A 20,567-nucleotide genomic window follows, 5' to 3' on the forward strand; every position below is an offset into this window, starting at 1 on the left:
TAATTTTTCTAATTTATTTAACATGTTAGGAACATGTCCCCTCAAGGATTTATTATAAAATTATGGCATGTGAAGCATTAAAATGTGCTCTCTTCTGGCTATCCTCTATTGGAGACTATTGTTTCTACTGTGGGGAACATGCCATGTGTTCAGAAGACCATATACTGAGAGAGGTGAGAGAATTAAGTGTGAAACTATTCAACATAAATCATATTTGAAAGGAAAAAAAATTGCCATTGAAAGAGAAAAGGCATAGTCCATAGGTTTTTTTTTATATTGTTGAAGAAAATATTTGAAATGGAAATGTAATAATGTACATAAAGAATAGTAATAATTCCTACAGCATCTTCATTTCCATAGAGGACCAGATTAGCTTATCCAATTACTATTCCAAAGAATGAATCTCTGTTTTCAGGTGGACAAAAATGTTCTAAACCTCATTGGGGGAAAGGGAGATTGACTTCTATATAGACTTGTATTTAGTATAGGTGGTAATTCTATTGTTATACAGGTTAGTTTTCAATTATTGAAATTATAATACAACAACTTCTGGTTGCAAAATAGTCAAGAAAAACAAGATTACCCTAAAAATTCCCTTTCTTAATATTATATCCTATATTTTTCCCTGTACATATTTCTCAGTATACCTTCTACTGATTCACCACCTTCACTATTGCCAAATTGCTCTTCCCTCAGTTTCCCCAAAAGAAGCTGCAACCTTCTAAATTTCTCCACCAAAAAAAAAAAAACAAAAAACACTTGACACTTATTTCTCTCTTTTATAATATATTTAATTCATAAATAAATCCTTTTAGTTCTGACATGAAAATATATTCAGAATCTAGTACCTTCCCAGTACTTCCTCACTTACCATGGTCCAAACAACTTCTGCTTAGATTTTCGTAATACATTTCAAAAGGAATTTCTTTCCTAACAGTGGATTCTTAACATAATACCAGAGTCTCCTTTACAAATGGAAGTCAGATGATTTCATTCCTTTGGTCAAAATCTGTCAACTGTTTTTCACTTAATTTATGAAAGGCCCTACATAAACTTGTCTTTAGCTACCCATTTAACATTATCTCCTATTGCTTCAAGCCTTGTTCATTCAGCTGGATGCATGCTGATTGATGACAATGTTGATGTTGATATTGATGATGATGATGATGATGATAATGATGATGACGATGCTGACAAGGACAATGAGATTCAGCACACACTAAATGACTCAGCATTCGCACCTGCTGTTGTCTCTACCTGGAATGCTCTTCTTAACAATGCTATGATTCCCTTCCCATTTCCACCAATTATCTAGTTATCTATTCTTTTTTCAATGATTCCTTAAGACCCACCATAAGATGCAAACCCCACCCAGCCTATCTTTTTGTTTGTTTTATTTTTTCAGTACCACTTATCTCTATGAGAAATATGTGTGTACATTTTTAGTAACATCATTTTTCTCCCACTAGAATATAACTTCCATGAATTCAAGGACTTTATTCCCAATAAATCATTGCTAAATTAATTTTAAAAGTCTTCTTTGAAATGATGACTGTGCTTATTCTAATTACTCTACAGGAAATTTCTCTCTCCTAATTTTCTCTTTAGAAAAATTGTTTCTAAGCCTGTCATTAGATTGACTATCCAGATAGTAAGGCAAACTATGTGATTTTTGCCTCTCTGCCTTTCTGCCTAAGATCCAATGCAATCTCATATCTACCTGTGGTTCCTTGAAGACTCCATATTTTCTTCTTGACTAGTGAGGATTTAAAAATTAAATTTTACTGTGGAAAGAGTCTCATAGTGTTTTAGAGTATTAAAAACTAGCAGAGACATGAACACTTAAAGGTTGCATAAAATACGTGTCATTTCACTGCCCTTACATTTTCCATCATCATTATTGTTTTTCTGGTTATAGCTAACAGTTGCTGATAATTTACCACATGGCATACATTGTTCTCAACTCTTTATGTGTATTAACTTGTTTACTCCCCTCAACAGCTCTATATTATCACCTACTTATGTTATAAATTATTTTCCTTATTTTACAGATAATGTATCTGAGACAAAATAATGGGGTTCAGATTTTTATAACATAAACTTCCTACCTGAGAACCAGTGGTGTTTAAAAGGAATTCAGGTAATGAGCAATAAGTAACCTATACTACAAATCTGCAGCTATCAGAAGAGGAGAGGATGGTTCCACTTCAAGATGGCAACATAGACCTTTAACTCACCCCCTCCTACAGACACATCAAGCTCTAACAACATATGAAATAATTTCCTCTGGATAAAACCTAAAAACCAGCAGAATAATCCCTTCACATCAGGCAAAGAGAACAAGAAAACCCACACCTAAGCCAGTAAGAAAAGCTGAGACACAATTTTGCCATAAAACCCACCACCACTCTACCATCCCTCCTCTCTCCCTCACCCCTGGAGCTCCAGTCCACAAGTGGGCAGGGCTCCTCCCTGAGGAGTAAAGGGTTTGTACCCAATATTAAGTACCCCATCTTTTAAGCCCTGCACCTGAGAGGTGAGCTTTGAAAACCGGCAAGGCTCTTGCCCACAAGACCCATGACACTCTGGCAAACCAAGAAATGGCTCTTAATGGTTCTCTCACTGCCTCACTCAGCCCAGGGCCCAGTGCAGAAGCAGCCTTTAAAAAGTGGTCAGACCTGATGTGAAAGAGGCTCATTTGCTGATTTTAAAGCATCAAACGGAGTGGCAGAGACATGCTGGGATCCTTTCCAAGCAAAGAGGCCAGCGGATGCCATTTTTGCGCTATCTGCCTAACTAAAGTCTGTAGGAACCATCTTCCTTCTTTCTTTTCTTTCTTTTTCTACTTTTAAATTTCCATTTATTTTATTTTATATTTCTTTACTCTAGACTTTTTGTCTGGGTGCCATTTGTTTTTACTCCAGATTTTCCCCCCTTTGGCTGGTGAAATCTTTACACTCCAGCTGGCAGGTGATGACTCTGTTGCTCTCTGTCTGCCTTGCTGAAGCCAACAGGTGCCATCTTTATTTTTTCCTTTTCCTTGCTTTTTTCTTTGTTTTCTTTTGGGGGCATGTGCCATCTTGCATTCCTTGTCTGTCTTCATCCAGAATGTCATTGTCTCCCAGAGGGGCATCTTCACACATCTGGTACCCAGTTTTCACATCTAAGGACCTGGGTTTTGTGGCTGCATCCCAGGGGATGCCCCTTCCCTGACTGGCTCTAGCAGAAAGAAGGGCTTATGTTCCTTGATCTGATGGGGCTATAACAATTTAAGAGACCATTCTAGGCAGACTACCACTCATAGGACACTGCAGAACACCTTTAGTTTTTCTGAGAAATAGATGCAATTGGGTGTCTAGGAGCTTTGGTCAAGGAGTGAGCTTCTAGCTTAACAAATTTCAAGGAGCCTCTGGAGGAGTTAGTAGGGAATGGGAGCCAGTCAATGCAATCTTTGTGTTCTCTGTTCTTTGCTCCAACTCATCGATATCTTCCAGAAGGGTTTTATAACCTTCTCTGACATCGTGATTTTTATGGCTGTGACTAGGGGACACCTCCAGATTGTCTGGCTCTGGAGGTAAATGGGGAATACACTGTGGTCACACAACTGTATATACTTGCATTCTTTAAAACTGCCACTGGATGGACTGGCTTCTTATCAGCCTGAATCTAGGTGCTGATTGAGATCCTCCCCTTTGGGACAGTGACAGATTTGACACACCCTTAACTACCAGGAACTATTAAAAATAAAATAAACTGCTTGGATGATCAAAAGGGATGGTTAAATGAAAAGGTTCAAGTATTCAAAACAAGGAAAGGTGGCTGCTTCATCGAACGCATGGAAGCCACCACGACAGTCAAGCAAAAGAACAAACAAAAGAGTATGTTCCAAACAAAAGAACATGATAATACCTCAGAAAAACAAAACAACTAATGAAATGAGAATTAGTAACTTACCTGATAAAAGAGAAGAGGAGACCCACTGGCTTGCTGTGGGAACAGGGAATGGCTCACCGACACCTTGGCACCTCCTCAGCATCCTGGAGACGAACTAATGCAGCAAGAGAAGCAAACTTCACATGAGCTTCCACAATTTCCAGTTCTGTGTTGTTAACTGTGCCTCAGCAATCCTATGCCAAACTCGGCCAAAAAGCCCTAAGTGTTCATGAATCATGTGATTCTTTTTTCATTAAGACTTCATTTATTTATTTTTTTAAAGAGAGAGAAGGGAGGGAGAAAGAGAGGGAGAGAAACATTGATGTGAGAGAGGAACATCAATAGGTTGCCTCTTGTATGTGCCCCGACTGGATACTGAACCCGCAACCCAGGCACGTGCCCTGACTGGGAATCAACCCCATGACCTTTTGCTTTGCAGGACAACACACAGCCAACTGAGCTATGTAGTCAGGGTGAATTGTGTAATTCTGAATCTTAGCTTACCAAATATCTATTTAACCAGACCCATTGGGAAACAAGCTAGTCATTTCAACCTTCTAAATACTGAAATTGCTTACCCAATCACCTGTCCTATCATTGATTGATTATTGGCCTATGAACCAGGAGAATTTAGAACCAGGTGTCACCATCTAAAACATGCCTCCATTTCATTTGCCTTTTCATCTGCTGCCATGCTTTGCAAAACACACTGCCAATAGGTCAATAAGCCCTACCTAAATAGCTAAAAGTCAGCAATACCAAGGAAATAGCAAGCAGCATCTAAGATACAATTTCAAAAGGTATTCACTATGAAAAATGACATGAATCATCAGCATTCCACAAATAACACAGGAATGAGACTTCATCTAATGAAAGCAGCCCATATAACACACAAGGTTAAGTCTTTCTCGCCGGAGAAAATATAACTCACTTGTGCAATTTCTAGAGGAACAGAAATGATGATAAAGTCAGCAGCTGGTATGATTTTTACAGAACATCTTTCAAGAAATTGGTTATTGCCATAAGGGCAAAACCAATGGACACGGGAAGAAAATCAGCGTAAAAAATTGGTACTCAAGATATTAGCCCTATCTATCCACTGAATTCTGACAGTGTTATAATTGAATACAGCAGCCTTTCAATTAAAAAGTGGGGTTTACAAAATTTAATAATCTAAAGCTACTTTTAGTTTTATTTGCACCAAAGTCTGGTGTCTGTCTGAGTCTCTCTGACTCAAAAATAATTGCATAAAGTACCTTAAAAATACTTAAAGCCTTCTTTTTTACCACAAATTATAGGCTCCTACAATGGACCAAAAAAAAAAAAAAAAAGCCCAACATCTTTATTTTATTGAATTTTTTTCATCAAATCCACCCCCTCCTTGATTGGTAGTTTTGGCTTCCAAAAAAACATATCTGAAGAATTTTGCATCTTGATGCTTTGCATGCAATTAAGACTAAAGATGGACTTTAATCCCATTATAACACAAAGCCACATTTTGGTCACAGTCAGCAGCTGACTATGAGAGAGTGGTTTTTATTGTTTCTTATGTAATGTCACGGTGATCATAGGTGAAGTTAAGTAGTGCGGCCTCAGAGTACAGGGGAGAACAGTGAGACTCACTAGAGATAATGTACTTGCATAATTCCCAGCAAACTAGACTAGGAGCCTCAGCCCCACAAGTTTGGACACCAGCCCTGGTTTTGTTGTCATGTATCTTTCAGGGGTATGTCATATTAACAAAACTCATAAGTCAGAAATCTCAATTTATGAAGTTTGAGGAAGAATCAAAATGTCAAATGGATTGGACATTTGCTCAGCTTCTTTAGAGTATTTTCTCTCTCCACAAAAGCACATGAAGATTCGATTTATCGGATGGTTTATTGATGTACTCAGAATCCTAACCACAGGAGTTATTTTTCTGTTTCAAGTGTCAGAATGCTAAGTCCTAATAGCCTGATGCAGCCTTCTCACCCAGTAGATCTGCTGCCTGGCAGATAGGCCTGCCAGCCCAGCAAAGAGTACAGTCAGCCTAGCACTGCCATCTTTGCCATTGGAGTTGCCCTTTTCTAGTTCACCTAACCTGGCTGTTGCCTTCTGTTTGCACAATATTTATCCTAGCAAGACAACGGTAATTATTGGTCAATTATGCCATCGATTCTTTCCACACTTAGACTATTACTGAACTAACTTGGTTGGAATTCTGGAATTCGATAGTTATTTGGTTGCACAAATACTGACCATTCATTCAGCACCTTTTCATTCAAGAAGATTTGTTGAGCATTTATTGTATGAAAAAAATTTTAGTGTCTAGGAGTATGATGTTCTCCCTCAGCAAGATAGAAGCAGTCCTTGTCTTTATAAACTTGAAAGTATAAAAGATAAAATAGAAATTAAACATATTATTAGATCAATTACACTGGACAGATGACCAGAAAATCCCTGGCACTACTGGGACATGAGAAAAGTCCTCTCAGAAGAAATGGTGTTTATACTGACATGAAGGAATGAGGGTAAATTCTGACTTTTCTATTATAAATGTTCTTTTCACTTATTATGTATGGATTTCATCAGTTTAATTTTCATATGATATCTTTAATTATTTATCCATACATTCAGTTAGGGCACTCAATAGTTGCATCTTTCTTAGACTGGACAAAATTAAGTCATATTTGATAATCTATATTATAAAAGGAGACTAATGTAAAGCACCTATACATCATCTAGCATAAATGCTCTCTAAAAAAGCCATTATTAATGGTGTTTAGTTGTTTAAAAATGGGCATTATTACACAATACAAGACCTAACTTGCCCTAATTCTTATACAAAATAGTTGGTCCCCAGCTCTCTCTCTCCACTCAAAGAGCTCATCATTTTGTACCCTGAAGGATACCTCTCTGGGCAGCTTTCCAATCAAGAGCATCACTCCCCAAACCCTACTTCTTTCAAAAAGGGGAGGTGTGGGAAATCTACGTGAAGCTTCATCATCCAGATGCTTTGAAATTAAGTCTTTAAACAGTTCAATAATCAGAAGGTTTTCCTTGCACTGCATTAACATTAAAGGCTTTTAAGGCATAAAAATTCAAATTAGTGACTCTACTAGTCCTAATTCTCCAAGTAGTCCCGAGGGGAAACAGGGCCTACCTAGGCAGGGTAAGTAAACAGTCCTGTTCCTTCCCAGCAGCTGCCTCCTGATTCCAGCATGCATCACTAGTCTTAACATTTCGAGTCATGCACCACTCTTGCTCCTCCAACCACTGAGCAAGTTGCATGCAATTTTGGGAAGTCTGACATTCACAAACTAGCTTACTTAAAATATGATTTATGTCACAATTGTCTGGCAATATGACAACTACACTTATGGTTGTCAAAGTGAGAATTAAAGAGAAAGAATATAAATTGACATCAAAACTGGTAAATGCAACTTAATACCTTAACTATTAGGTAAAGTTTTCATTATACTTAAACTATAATCTTTTAAACTATGACAGAATTCTAGATTCCTCTTAGAATCTTCTTGATATTTAAGACCCTCTGTTCATTGGCTATACTCCTTTCAATTTCTCACTGTTAGCTGTCATAGCTTCTCAGCAGGTTTATACAACATACCCTTGATATTCATGAAGACATATTGAAGTTTTTGTGTATTTGCTTGCGCTCCAAATACTCTTTCTAATCTTATTTCTGCCTAGTGGGATAAAAAGTGATCATATCACACCTTAAGCCTTTTCAAATTTCACTAACATTTTAATTTGATGAGTAAATTTTGAGCCACCTGGGGCTTTTCTTAAAATAACTTAACCAATTATTGTTTCTTAATGTCATAGAATGTATATCTCAATTTTATTCCTTCCTAATATCTTAGCCTTCATGAAATTTGACTCTCTTTTGATTTGTTATTAAAAATAAACAAAATCCTAAATCTTGCCTTAAAGGAATCACTTTTTTAAGCACCTTTTAATGTTCATCTCCATTATTAAACTTTATTTTTTGTTCTTATTTGTCAGTGTATTTGTTTTGGGGAGTCTTATTTTGACAAGGATACTGATATTTTCCTTTTATTTTTTAATAAAATTTGTTTTTGAGTGTTGTGACAAGAAAATGCTTGTGCTAGATGGAGCTGATACACTTATTCACTGATAAATAATGTGGTCCCAAACACTGAGCACACAAAATGGAAGTAAGTTTGCATCTCATGCCATGGAACACTGAAGTCATTCAATGTATATAAAGGTACATTTTATACATAGTGTATATATTTGTGTGTATAATGTGTGTATACTTATGACTAGCTTTAATATGCACATTTGCATGTAAATGTATTATATATGCATATATACACAACTATATGTTTCCGACTACAAGCAACTCTAAAGCTAGGAACATTTGAGACTCAATATATTTTAAGTTCAGTTTAAGTAAGAGGTTCTTCATTACTCCAGAATGCATCTTTGCCCCTGAGCTCTTACAGTACCTTTTATTTCATCTTCAAATTCCCCTATGCATATATCTTATTTCCATAATTTGGCGATATGCTCCTTAAAGACAGGAACCTACTAATTTGGTTTTAAATTTTCTCATGGTACACAGAATATTATAAGCACTTGGCAAAACTCTTGCTAGTTAGTACATTTCTCTCCACAGAAATAATAAACAAATTAAAATATGAAGAGCAGACTAACATATAAAGAAATAAAATGTGGGTACATTGCTTAGATATTCATATAAAAAATGAACAGCGCAGTTTTCCTTAAAGTTTGAAAGAGCTTTGCCATATTTAATGAATGTTTTGTATATGTATCAATATTCTGAGCCCCACATTTTTATGGCTTCTGACCTGTGGTCAGCAAAATCATTCGGTGCAAACATGTGAATAAAACATTTGTTAAATTTGCAGAAATGCATTAACATTTTCTTCTGGAGTCCAGGAAAAAATGGGAGGAAGCCTTCATATCACAAAAATAAATCACTATTTGGGCACTGCAGACACAGATTGTGGAGAACTGGAAAATCTTCCCTACAGGAAGTATATGTGGGGATGATCATGGGTCAATGGGGAAATCAGCAGAGGCAATATCTGTGTTTATTTTTGCTTGGCTCTACCATTATAATCAAAGGAAGGAGCCACTGTACTAGAGGCTTAACTAGTTGTTAAGAGCTTTATGTTCATGTGACACAGACATTTGTTAAAATTAGTGTGTCATAAAAACAAAACATGAATATACAATCTGGTAAAAAGTTAAAATAAAATACCTAAGGTCTGATTTGGTGACAATGTGAAATGTCCATTCCCTTCACACCTTCTGCAAAAGTAACTATTTTATTAGTGTGCTTAACCTGCTTCCAGAACTTGGACACACAAACAAACAAACATACATCATATATACGTACATATACAGGGTGAAGCGAAAGTAAGTTTATCATTATTCTATGCAAATAATATAACATACAATACACAGAATCATATACCTGAAACCTATATAATTTTATTAACCAATGTCAGCCCAATAAATTCAATAAAAATAAATAGTAATAGAATAAACTATTCTGTGTACTCACAGCTGTAAACCTACTTTCGCCCCACCCTGTACTCCTATATAGGGAGACATAGAGATAAAACTTATAACCACGTAACTGTAGAATTTTGCATGTTAGGGTTCATTTATTTTTGGCCATTTGACCTTTTCTCAGCTTAATTGCTTCTCTTTCTTTCTAAATGTCAGAGTTTTTGGTGAAGACTGTTCAATAAATATAGTTTCAATCCAAGTGCGGTTCAAAACTGTTGGCTTGGTTGAGGGTTCTGCAGGCAGGTAAGTCAAATCCTACTCTGTCCCCAGGAATCACTTCAATCCTCCCCATCCAGGTCGTGCACCCTGGGTGTGACAAGAACCCCTTGCATATGCTTTGTTTGCAGAGCTGTTCACAGGAATAGCAGGTGCAGTGAAGCTATTACCCCACTGTATCCTCTGTGCCTTATGAGAGGGAGCTTCGAGGATGTTATTAATTTTAGAATCTTATTTTTAGAAATAAAAATCTTCTTGTAATATACAAGAGATTTTTCCCCCTTTACCCATCATTTAAACAGAGAAGTCATCTTAAAAGTTCATTGGTGAGCCTTTGATCATGGGATCTGATAAATTAAATGTTTTAAATAAAAGTTAAAAATGTCACAGTAAGGAAATAATGCATTTATATAGTAATTTGTAACTTATTTAACATAAATATTTTAAAAGTAATTTTTACAAATAATTTAGTAATATGTATATTGGTGCCTAAGCTCTCTAGTAATATCTTATAGGAAAACCATCAGACTTCTGAACCAGTTACCAGCTGGTTTACCTCCTAATAGCCCTAGTTTTCAAATAATGAAAAGAACTCAGTAATCTATTAACTCAAGTGTTTCAAACTAAAACATTCGATAAAATAAAGCTTACCATATGGTTACATAAGTGATTTAATTTTGTCAGGACAATCTTGCCTTAACAGTTTTGAGAATAGATTATTTTTCTCCATATTTTTCTCACTATTTAATAACCTAATATTATCCATAGAATGAAACCCTTCTGCATTATTCTGCTTTCAAATAAATCTTCACATTGATCCCAAGCAACTTTACCAGCTTCACGTACCTGACTGCACTTCAACCATTTACTCTAGTTCAGAGAGTGGCCCCTACACAGGTCACCATGATCTCTCTGCTCGTGGAAACCTTCTCTACTTCAACAGATAACATTATAACTTCTACTTGTCAGGTTATTTCTGCCATCATTTAGAACCTGCAGAATTTCATAAAACCCTTTATATAAGAAAACGATATTTAGCTTTATAAATATTATGCTTTTAAATGTTTTCCCTACAATAAAGTTAAAAATAAAAATCATCTATTTTAGTGAAGTGTAACTCATTAAATACTTGTGTCATTTTTCTAAATTTCTGATGAATATGTGAGGTCTGCAGTTTGTATCCTTTCTAGTCAGACTAGCTTTCACTTTCATTATAACAGTGCAGTGCTGGTGAAAAAAGGGACTCATTATTTTTAAAACAGTATGCTTTTTATTAATAAGTTCATTAAACATTCTGAAATAGGATAAAAGTAATAAGTAGGATGCTCATCATTGCTTAATCATCCTAATTATATAAATATTCTCTTGGTGCAACTCTATCAATACACTTACTGAAAACCTCAATTCACTGTTCCAGTCGCTCCGTTTCAGTGTGCTCATGTGAAAGTTCTTATTAAAACTAATTTGTTTTGTGAACTGACAATCATGTTTAAAAGTCAGCAGGAAATATAAATCACCCAATTATTCCTATTGAGGAAACAGCATGGAAGTGTTGATAGATTTAGAATAATGATTGGTGCAGCTTTGCATCACTGTGCAGCGTGAGGGGCTTTGATGACTTGATTTTAATTTGAACCCTTTTGTTCTTCCTTTTGTTTTGTAGGTTATTTATTCCTACGCACCAGGAATACACATGATGGTGGGTAGAAAATATAGGAGAAAAAAATGAAGATAAATTACGGTGTGGGCCTTCTTGTAGAAAGGCATCTGTTTTTGAGACAGATAAGGTTTATCAATCTGGAGTAATTATCAATGCCTTTTAAAAAAAAAAATCAATGTCAACTAAGCCACTTTCTGTGTCAGGATTTTCCCTAATCAAATTTATAAGAGATATTAGAGTATGCAAAATAATGACCATCTCTTTAAATTGAAACAGCTGGAGACCAAAAATGATACCTCTCCACCCTCTGACACAGACATCACGGGGGGAGACTGCTCATTAAAAATCCAGAAAAGTGGATAAAAATTGGTGTCATTCTCTGCGAACTTGAAAACTCAGTGTACTACACAAGTTAGAGACATTTAAGAAAGCACCATCGATGGTGAGGCTTTTACTTCGAAATGCACCATTATATTCAGTGTTGTCTTAATATTAGTCTTTGATAATGAACAAAGAAAACAGCCAATTTATAACTCAGGGATGTCCTCTGAGGACAGAAAACACGGAATGGCACACTGAGAGCAGACTAGAGGAAAGTAAATGTCACCATAACATGCCAGATGGTTTATAGAACTTTCTCAATAGATTCGTACTATTCCCACTGGGAGCAGGGGCTAAAATGGCCCAAATTTCCACCAAAGGAGTTGGACACACATTTAAAAAATCATATGATTTAGTTTTATTCGAAGTTCTTGAATAAGGAAGAAGAAAGATTTTCTCTTTACTGACTGAATCCTGTCCTTAGAAAAGCAGAGACAAACTCTGATATAGGTCTTACTTGAATATTTGCACACAGACTCAGGCTACGTAAACTAAGACAAGAAAGTGTGCCTCTGGGAGATTTTCAGAGGGTCACGTTCTGACCCTATTCTATTACCTCTGCTCACAACAGAGTTAGCAAACCATGAACCCAAGACCTGCTCACTCAGAGTCTACATGCCTCCTTTTCTTGTCCCAGATATCCAGGACCTTCCATTGTTTCACCTAAATGGCCATAAGCCTCCTTTCATTAACCCAATGGCCATCTTGCCCAGCTTATTCACCCAAGGGTGCATCATGCATCTGGTGACCACATGCCTGTAAGGGTGGCTACAGGTTGGTCATTTCTCAGGGGTTATGGCTGAAGCCTGGATATATGAACTAGACTGTGTACACAGACGTGTGCATCTCCTTCATAGTGCAGGAACTCTGAGCAGGAAGAAGAGAGGGGGAAATCATGAGCCAGAGGATGAGGGCCAGCATTCCTTGCATCACCAATATTTGTGTGGAAATCTATCTAAATTTGCACCTGTGTTTTGAGAATATTATTGACATATATTTGTCAGGGTAAAAAGATGATATGTATTTTCAAATAGCTGCTTACCTTGAATTATAACTAAACAATTTAGACTTATGGTACACAGACCACATTTATAATCTTTCTTCAGGACCCACAAATGCTGAGATAAGACCTATGTAAGATACAAGACTTCCCCCAACCCCAATTTCAAAGACAATTATCTTCATGGTTAATATTATTTAAGGTGAATCCTTATTTTTAAATACAAAAGTCTTGATTATTTTTCTTCTCCCTAACATTAACATTTTTAAGGCAGGCTTTGTTAGGAAACTTTTCACTTGAATCCATCATTTCCTCTCCCCTTCTCTCTGTTGTATCATCATTGTTTCATGCACAAGCTTTTCTTTCTCCACCAACCAAGTAAGAAATAGGTCTTGCCCTGCTCTGGCCTCCTCTATTCTAGTTCTCTCACAAAAATGAGAGAAGGAGGAGAAGGAGAAGGAAGAAAATAGTAGTAGTTATCTCTATACTGTTATAAATGATTGCCTCTGTTTACTTCTAGCCTAAACTGCTAATATAAGACATGTTAATAACATGCATTAAAACTCCACCAATATGCCCATTCTGACTGGTGTAAAGTGGTATCTCACTGTGGTTTTTATTTGCATCTCTCTGATGGCTAGTGATGTTGAGCGTTCTTTCATATGCTTATGGACCCTCTGTATGTCCTACTTCCAGAAGTGTTTGTTCAGGTCCTTTGCCTGTTTTTTAATTAGGCTGTCTGTCTTGTTGGTGTTGAGACCTGTAAGTTCTTTATATATCTTGGAGATCAATCCCTTGTCTGAGGTATCATTGGAAAATATGTTTTCCCATATGGTTGGTTCCCTTTTCATCTTGCTGATGATGTTTTCTTTGGCTGAGCAGAAACTCTTTAGTTTGATGTAGTCCCATTTGTTTATCCTTTCCTTTATTTCCCTTGCCTTAGGAGATGTATCAGTGAAAATATTGCTATGTGGGATATCTGAAAATTTCCTGCCTATGTTTTCTTCTAGGACTTTTATGATGTCACATCTTACATTTAAGTCTTTGATCCATCTTGAGTTTATTCTCATGTGTGGTGTAAGTTGGTGGTCTAGTTTCATCTTTTTCCACGTCCCTGTCCAGTTCTCCCAGCACCATTTGTTGAAGAGGCTCTTCTCACTCCATTTTATGTTCCTTCCCCTTTTGTCGAATATTAGTTGACCATAGAGGCCTGGGTTTATTTCTGGGCTCTCTATTCTGTTCCATTGATCTATATGTCTATTCTTATGTTGGTACCAGAATGACCATCATCAACAAATCAACAAACAACAAGTGCTGGCGAGGATGCGGAGAAACGGGAACCCTACTGCACTGTTGGTGGGAATGCAGACTGGTGCAGCCACTGTGGAAAACAGTAGGAATTTCCTCAAAAATCTAAAAATGGAACTGCCTTTTGAACCAGCAATTCCACTGCTAGGATTATACCTGAAGAATCCTGAAACCCCAATTCAAAAGAACCTATGCACCCCTATGTTCATAGAAGTGCTATTTACAATAGCCAAGTGCTAGAAACAACCTAAGTGCCCATCTGTAGATGAGTGGATCAAAAAACTGTGGTACATTTACACAATGGAATACTATGCAGCAGAGAGAAAGAAGGAACTCCTGCCATTTACGACACCATGGATGGAACTAGAGAGAATTATGCCTAGCAATATAAGCCAGGCAATGAAAGAAAAATACTGTATGATATCACCTAATACAGGAAACTAAGGAACAACATAAACAAATGAACAAAATTGAACCAGAGACATGTAAACAAGGAAGAGAATAACAGTTATCTGGGGGAGGGGAGAGGGGGAGGGAGAGAAGGGGGGTAAGAAGGGGAAGGCCTTAGTAAAGGAACTAGTATAAATAACCCATGGACATGGACAATGGGGTGAAGATTGACTGTGGGAGAAGGTGTGGGCTGGATGGTGGGGGAAGCAATGGGGGGAAAAGCGGGACAATTGTAATTGAAAAACAATAAAAATAAATTAAAAAAAAAAAAACTCCACGAAGAAATTTCCCATTGGATACATCACTGTTATTCAAATTTATATTGAACACTTATACAGTCAGGACACTGGGCTACATTCTTTGAAGGAAATGAGTTAAAAATAATACATATTCTCAAAAAATTTACATCACTTCCCTATTTCATGCCAGCTCTATTAACTTTCTCACTTTTGTTTCATGATCTCAATATATGACTCTTCTTTTCCTTTTATGTCTACTTCCAAACAAATGTCAAAGTGTAACTCACCTTCCTTTCTTAAATTTATTTTAGACATGTATTTGCTCCCTCTTCATCCAAAATACTACCTCAACATAGTGAAATTGCATCCTGTCCCTTCCCTTTTTACATATAAATAACATGAGTATGACATTTTCGTAAAAAATTGTATTTTTAAAGAGACTAAGAAAACAATGTTCACTATTCTTCACTGCCTGTTCCTCTCTGATCCCAGCTGTTCTCAGCTAAAGACAGACATGAACACCATAGGCAGACTCATCAGTCAAGTTAAAAAGTAAATTTCAATGGCTTAAGTGTTTTTGTTTTGTTTTGTTTGCTAATCCTTTCATAGTTAAACATACTAATTTGTTTCAATGCTCTTTTTAAAAATCTAAATTTAAAGGATATTTTTTCCTCTACTTTCCTTACCGTTTTTCTTATCATCAAGAGATAGATCAAACATATTAAAACATTACTATCTAGAAGAATCTAGAAATCCTGTTCAGAATTTAAGACCTGGTTTTATTCCTGTGCCCTTGTGGTCTCAGTTCACCTGCCTCCTTCCTACAAGACAATATATTGGCCTCTGGATGACCAGAATTCTGGCTTGTCTAATTTCCCGATTTTCTAATTGTTTGTTCTCATTGCTTCACTGCATAAAATACAAATCATTGGGCTAGAGTCATGACACACTTGGCCACAGTCTGGGTCCTCTGGAAAGGAAAGCTGAGACAGAGTTTGAAGCACAAGATGTTTAGTAGTGAACAACACTTCTAAAAGAACAAAATTTGTAAAAAGAAAATCAAACTCCTATTCAGACCCAAAAAACCTCAGTCAACCCAATGGAAAGCTAGTATTGCCCATCCGAGTTCCTGTGCAGCAAAACAAAGTAGGTAGGCCTCTGTATACCTGCTTCATTCAATCACCTGGCATAGGCTGTCATGGGAGGCACTGCTTATAGTAATACAAAGAGTGTGATACCTGAAAGATGAAGCAGAATTTGGCATAGAGAAGTCTGACAAATTGAAAATAAAACACTGTTTAATGTTGGAGATATATAATTTATAATAATGAGATATAACAGAGAAGATTAAAGAGTGAACAGAAGCTAAAGCTGATGACATGCAACATTGACTGAGCTTTTTCTATGTGTGAGTCACTGTTTTAGGTGCTTCACATGCAGGGTGAGGCAAAAGTAGGTTTACAGTTGTTCATATGGAAAATAATAAAATAATTAACAGATAATAATACAAGAATAAACTGTGTTTTGTAAACTCACAACTGTAAACTTACTTTGGCCCACCCTGTGTATTAATTCGGAAAACTACCGCTACAGGAATAATAAGATAATATATTAAAATTACTTACTTTTGGACAAGAAATACTCAGAGCAACAATACAAAAAAAATTCAAAGATGTACACTCAAATACTATAAACATATCAAGATGAAATATTTAAACTATTAAAGTAAACCATAGGAAGGCAAGAAATCAGAACCAAGAAATAAAACAGAAAACAAACGATAAAATGGCATACCTGAGAACTGACATTCAATGATTATCTTAAATAAAATAGTGTAAATATCTCACTCAAAAGACAGAAATTGTGAGAGTAACAAGAAAATGGCAACTATATGTTGCTTAAAAGAAAATCATTTCAAATATAGTGACATAAACAGGTTGAAAGAAAAGTATGAGGAAAAAACTCCATGCAAAATTATCCACAATAGCAGAATAAGTATTATTAATTTTTGATGAAGTAAAACACGCAGTAAAAAAAAATGACAAGGAAAAAAACATTACTTAATGATAAAAGAGTCAATCTACTAGGAAAATTTAATGATCCTAAATGTTTACACATCTAATAATAGAGCCTGAAAATAGAGGCAGTAAAATCTGATAGAGTGGTGAAAAATAAAAAAGACAGATCCACAGTTATGGCTGGAAACTTCAATATCCCCTTCCTTGCAACTGAAAAGAACAAAAAATTAATAAGAATACTAAAGAACTGCTAAAACCAATCAACAAATTGGATCCAATTGATGTGTATAAAATTTTTCACCCAAAAGAGCAGAATACACTTTTTCTTTTTCCAAATACTCATGAAACATTTCCTGAGATAAACCATATCTTGGTCCATAAAACAAATTTCAGCAAATTTAAAGGAATGAAAATCATGCAGAGTGTGTTCTCTGACTGTAATGGGATCAAAATAAAAGCTACTCAGAACAAGAGAACCGGAATATTTCTGTACAGGTGGAAATAAAACATGCTTTTAAATAATCCTTTGGTAAAGAAGAAGTCTTAAAGGAAATAAAAACACAGAGAATTTAAATAAAACTGGAAACATACATATCAAGTATGTGGAATCTAGCTAAATCAGTTCTAAGAAGCAAATAAGAAAATTTATAGCACAAAATACTTTAATGGAAATGAAAAAAAGGCTCAAATCAATAACCTAAGTTAACATCTAAAGAAGCTAGAAAAAGGAGTAAAATTAAACCAAAACAAGCCGAATAAAGGAAATTATAAAGATAAGGCAGAGATCAATTAAATTTAAAAAATAGGAAAAAAACAGCAAAACCGATTAAACAAAAGCTGTTTCTTCAAAAATCAATAAAATTGGTAAAGCTCTAAAAAGGCTGAAAAGACATTGTAAAATGGAGAAGATGCTGATACATAAGTCACCAATTTCAGAAGTGATATAAGGAATTTGTCTACAGGTACTGTAGCCATTAGAAAAATCATAAGGGAATACTAAATGCTCATAAATTCAACAATTCAACAATTTGGGAGCAAATTCCCAGTTTTGATGTGTTTCCAATAGATATACGAAAGGCTGGAGAGAGGTGGATGTGGTTATGTAAGAGAATAAGAAATGATACTTATGGTGATGAAACTAGACAGTATCTTGATCACAGAGGCAAACACCTGAACCTATACATTTCATAAAATTGCATAGAACTAAACATACATAAAAATGAGTACAAGAAAAACTGAGAAAATAAGAATACACTGGTGAACTGTATCAATGACAATATCCTTATCATGGTATTATACAATATTTTTGCAGCATATGTAGGTAAAGTATATGAGGTCTGTCTGGAAAAAGTCCAGCCATTGTTAATATAAAGAGAACAGTTTGCACAATGTGATGTAACCTGGCAGCCAAGGAGAGTGGACTGGAATGTGCATGCATGAACAATGATGACTTCACTGTACTGGTCAGTGGGGGTGGTAGACACCCTTGAGCAAGCATGTTTGCTGTGTGGCCATTGCATTCAAAATGGCAGAGTAGAGCAACAAATCTGCATCAAATTTTGCATTAAGCTTGACATTCCTCCACAGAAACTATTCAGATAATTCAGAAGACCACAGCTACGGGCAACTTGTGACTGGCAGCTTCATTATGATGACACCAATACACCCGCTCATGCATCATGTCTCATGCACAGTTTTCTTGTGAAACATCAAATCACCCAGGTGACTCAGCCCCACTACAGCCCAGATTTGGCACCCTGAGATCCCTGGCATTTTCCAAAACTAAAATCACCTTTGAAAAAAAGGAAGAGATTTCAGACCATCAATGGGATTCAGGAAAATGCGACAGGGCAGCTGATGGTGATTGGGAAAATTATGTGATGTCCCAAGGTGCCTGATTTGAAGGGGACTGAATGCACCATTGTTCTGTGTACAATGGTTCTTGTATCTTCTTCAATGGATGTCTTTGTTTTTCATATTACATGGCTGGATACCTTCTGGACAGACCTCATACATACGATTACTCTGTATTAGTTCTTACTATTGTATGTAAATCTACCATTATCTCAACAAAACTTTCAATTAAAAGTAAAGTAATTACAAGTTTGCAAGGTGACTTGTATGAACATTTTCATTACTACCCACCCAGATTTAAAGTTCTAACTATGGAATACAACGTTATAAGAAATAACTATTATCCTTTAGCATTAGAATAGGAAACAGTCATTTTAAATTGAGGGGAATAGGTGCAAATTCATGAGACAAGCTATCAGGCAGTCACAGAAGACCTCTATCTCTGAGGTTTTTCAGAAGAGTCTTGAAATGGTGAAAGTAACATTTCTTGAGAGGTATAAATAAGAATGTTAATAATACAAAATATAAATAGGTGTTGGGACAAACTTCTTCATTGCACAATTGTATGCTGAATTAATAAAAGTTAAAACATTTCTTTATTCCAGGCATTTACAGAAATTAATAGTAATGCTCAATTTTTAAATCCTAAAGAGGGAGAGATAAAATATAAATCCTAAAGTATTGAGTATATGTCTGTGTATGTGCACATACAACATCATTTCAACGTGGGATTTTTTGGACTATATTTTTATAAGGGCTAGTTTAAATCAGATATGATTAGTATAATTTCTAAGGTAAATTTTACCATTATACTTCAATTATCCAAGTGATTGCCTTTATCTCTTGCCAGATACATGAAATATTTTAGTTGTTCTTTTGCTTGTCTGCTTTATGAAGCACTACAGAAAGAAATAAACATTTTCCTTATTAAAAAAACATGTACAAGAAGTACTTTAAATGCATTTTATTTTTTCTCAATAAGTATATTTTATAATTAGTTGGCTCTTTGACAGGATAATATGTAGGTCAACAGTTAAATTCAAACATAATCTTATTTTTGACACAATCCCAAAAGGGAAACTCAGTACACTATATCCAAGGTATTATTGTTTTATTTCTGCTTGCTCTTATATTTTTATTTAAATTTGATCATTCATGATGTTAAAATGTCTTTGTGATGTGAAACAATGCACTAAAACCATGATTCCCAAAGGTCATCTTGTTCCAAGCACAGCGTTACTTATTCTCATTTCGCTGCAGTGATTTGACTTAGCATAATGCTGATCTGACTCAATTTTTGCCTCTGAATTTTATCGTGGGCATGTGTCAGCTTATTCCTGAAGTGGTTCTACATAAGCCCCTCTCAGATATTCACTGTCCTAATTTGTGGTCTCTTTTCTGGCAACGCTTCCATTGAGAGCAATGGCCCTGACTTAGCCCGTTAGGTGTCTCACCAATCAGGATGCAAGTTACATTTCTGGTGAAATGAACTATTCACACAAACATATTCCCCTGAAGACAGCAAAGCTGAGGGTCCATTCATTAATATTCAGGCCTGCTGCGGATGAGAGGCTTCTCTTAAGTAAGCATATTAATCTTATCCTTTCTTCAGAGCATGCTTTACCAGTGACCCAAGCTAAGTGTCTTCAATGTAGCTTTCCCATTTAGGGCTCAAAAATTGCAATGCAGAGACAATGTGTTCATTTTCCACTAAAAGTCAACCATTATCACTTGCTTCTTTATCTTGAAAATTCAGTCATTATATATACACAAGTTAACATTACTGATATGGCACAGAACTTAGAGACAAATTCATAACTTGTGTTTAATGTTGAAGTTCATTTTTCTCTCCAAATGATTAATACATTTCTCACTAGGCTTCCTGAGAAATTTTCTCAGAATTTCCTATTACGGATGTTTTCTTCTATATTGGTATTAAA

Source organism: Furipterus horrens, unplaced genomic scaffold (genome assembly GCF_987537825.1).
Source record: "Furipterus horrens unplaced genomic scaffold, mFurHor1.1.pri manual_scaffold_2, whole genome shotgun sequence".
In the NCBI taxonomy this organism is placed as follows: domain Eukaryota; kingdom Metazoa; phylum Chordata; class Mammalia; order Chiroptera; family Furipteridae; genus Furipterus; species Furipterus horrens.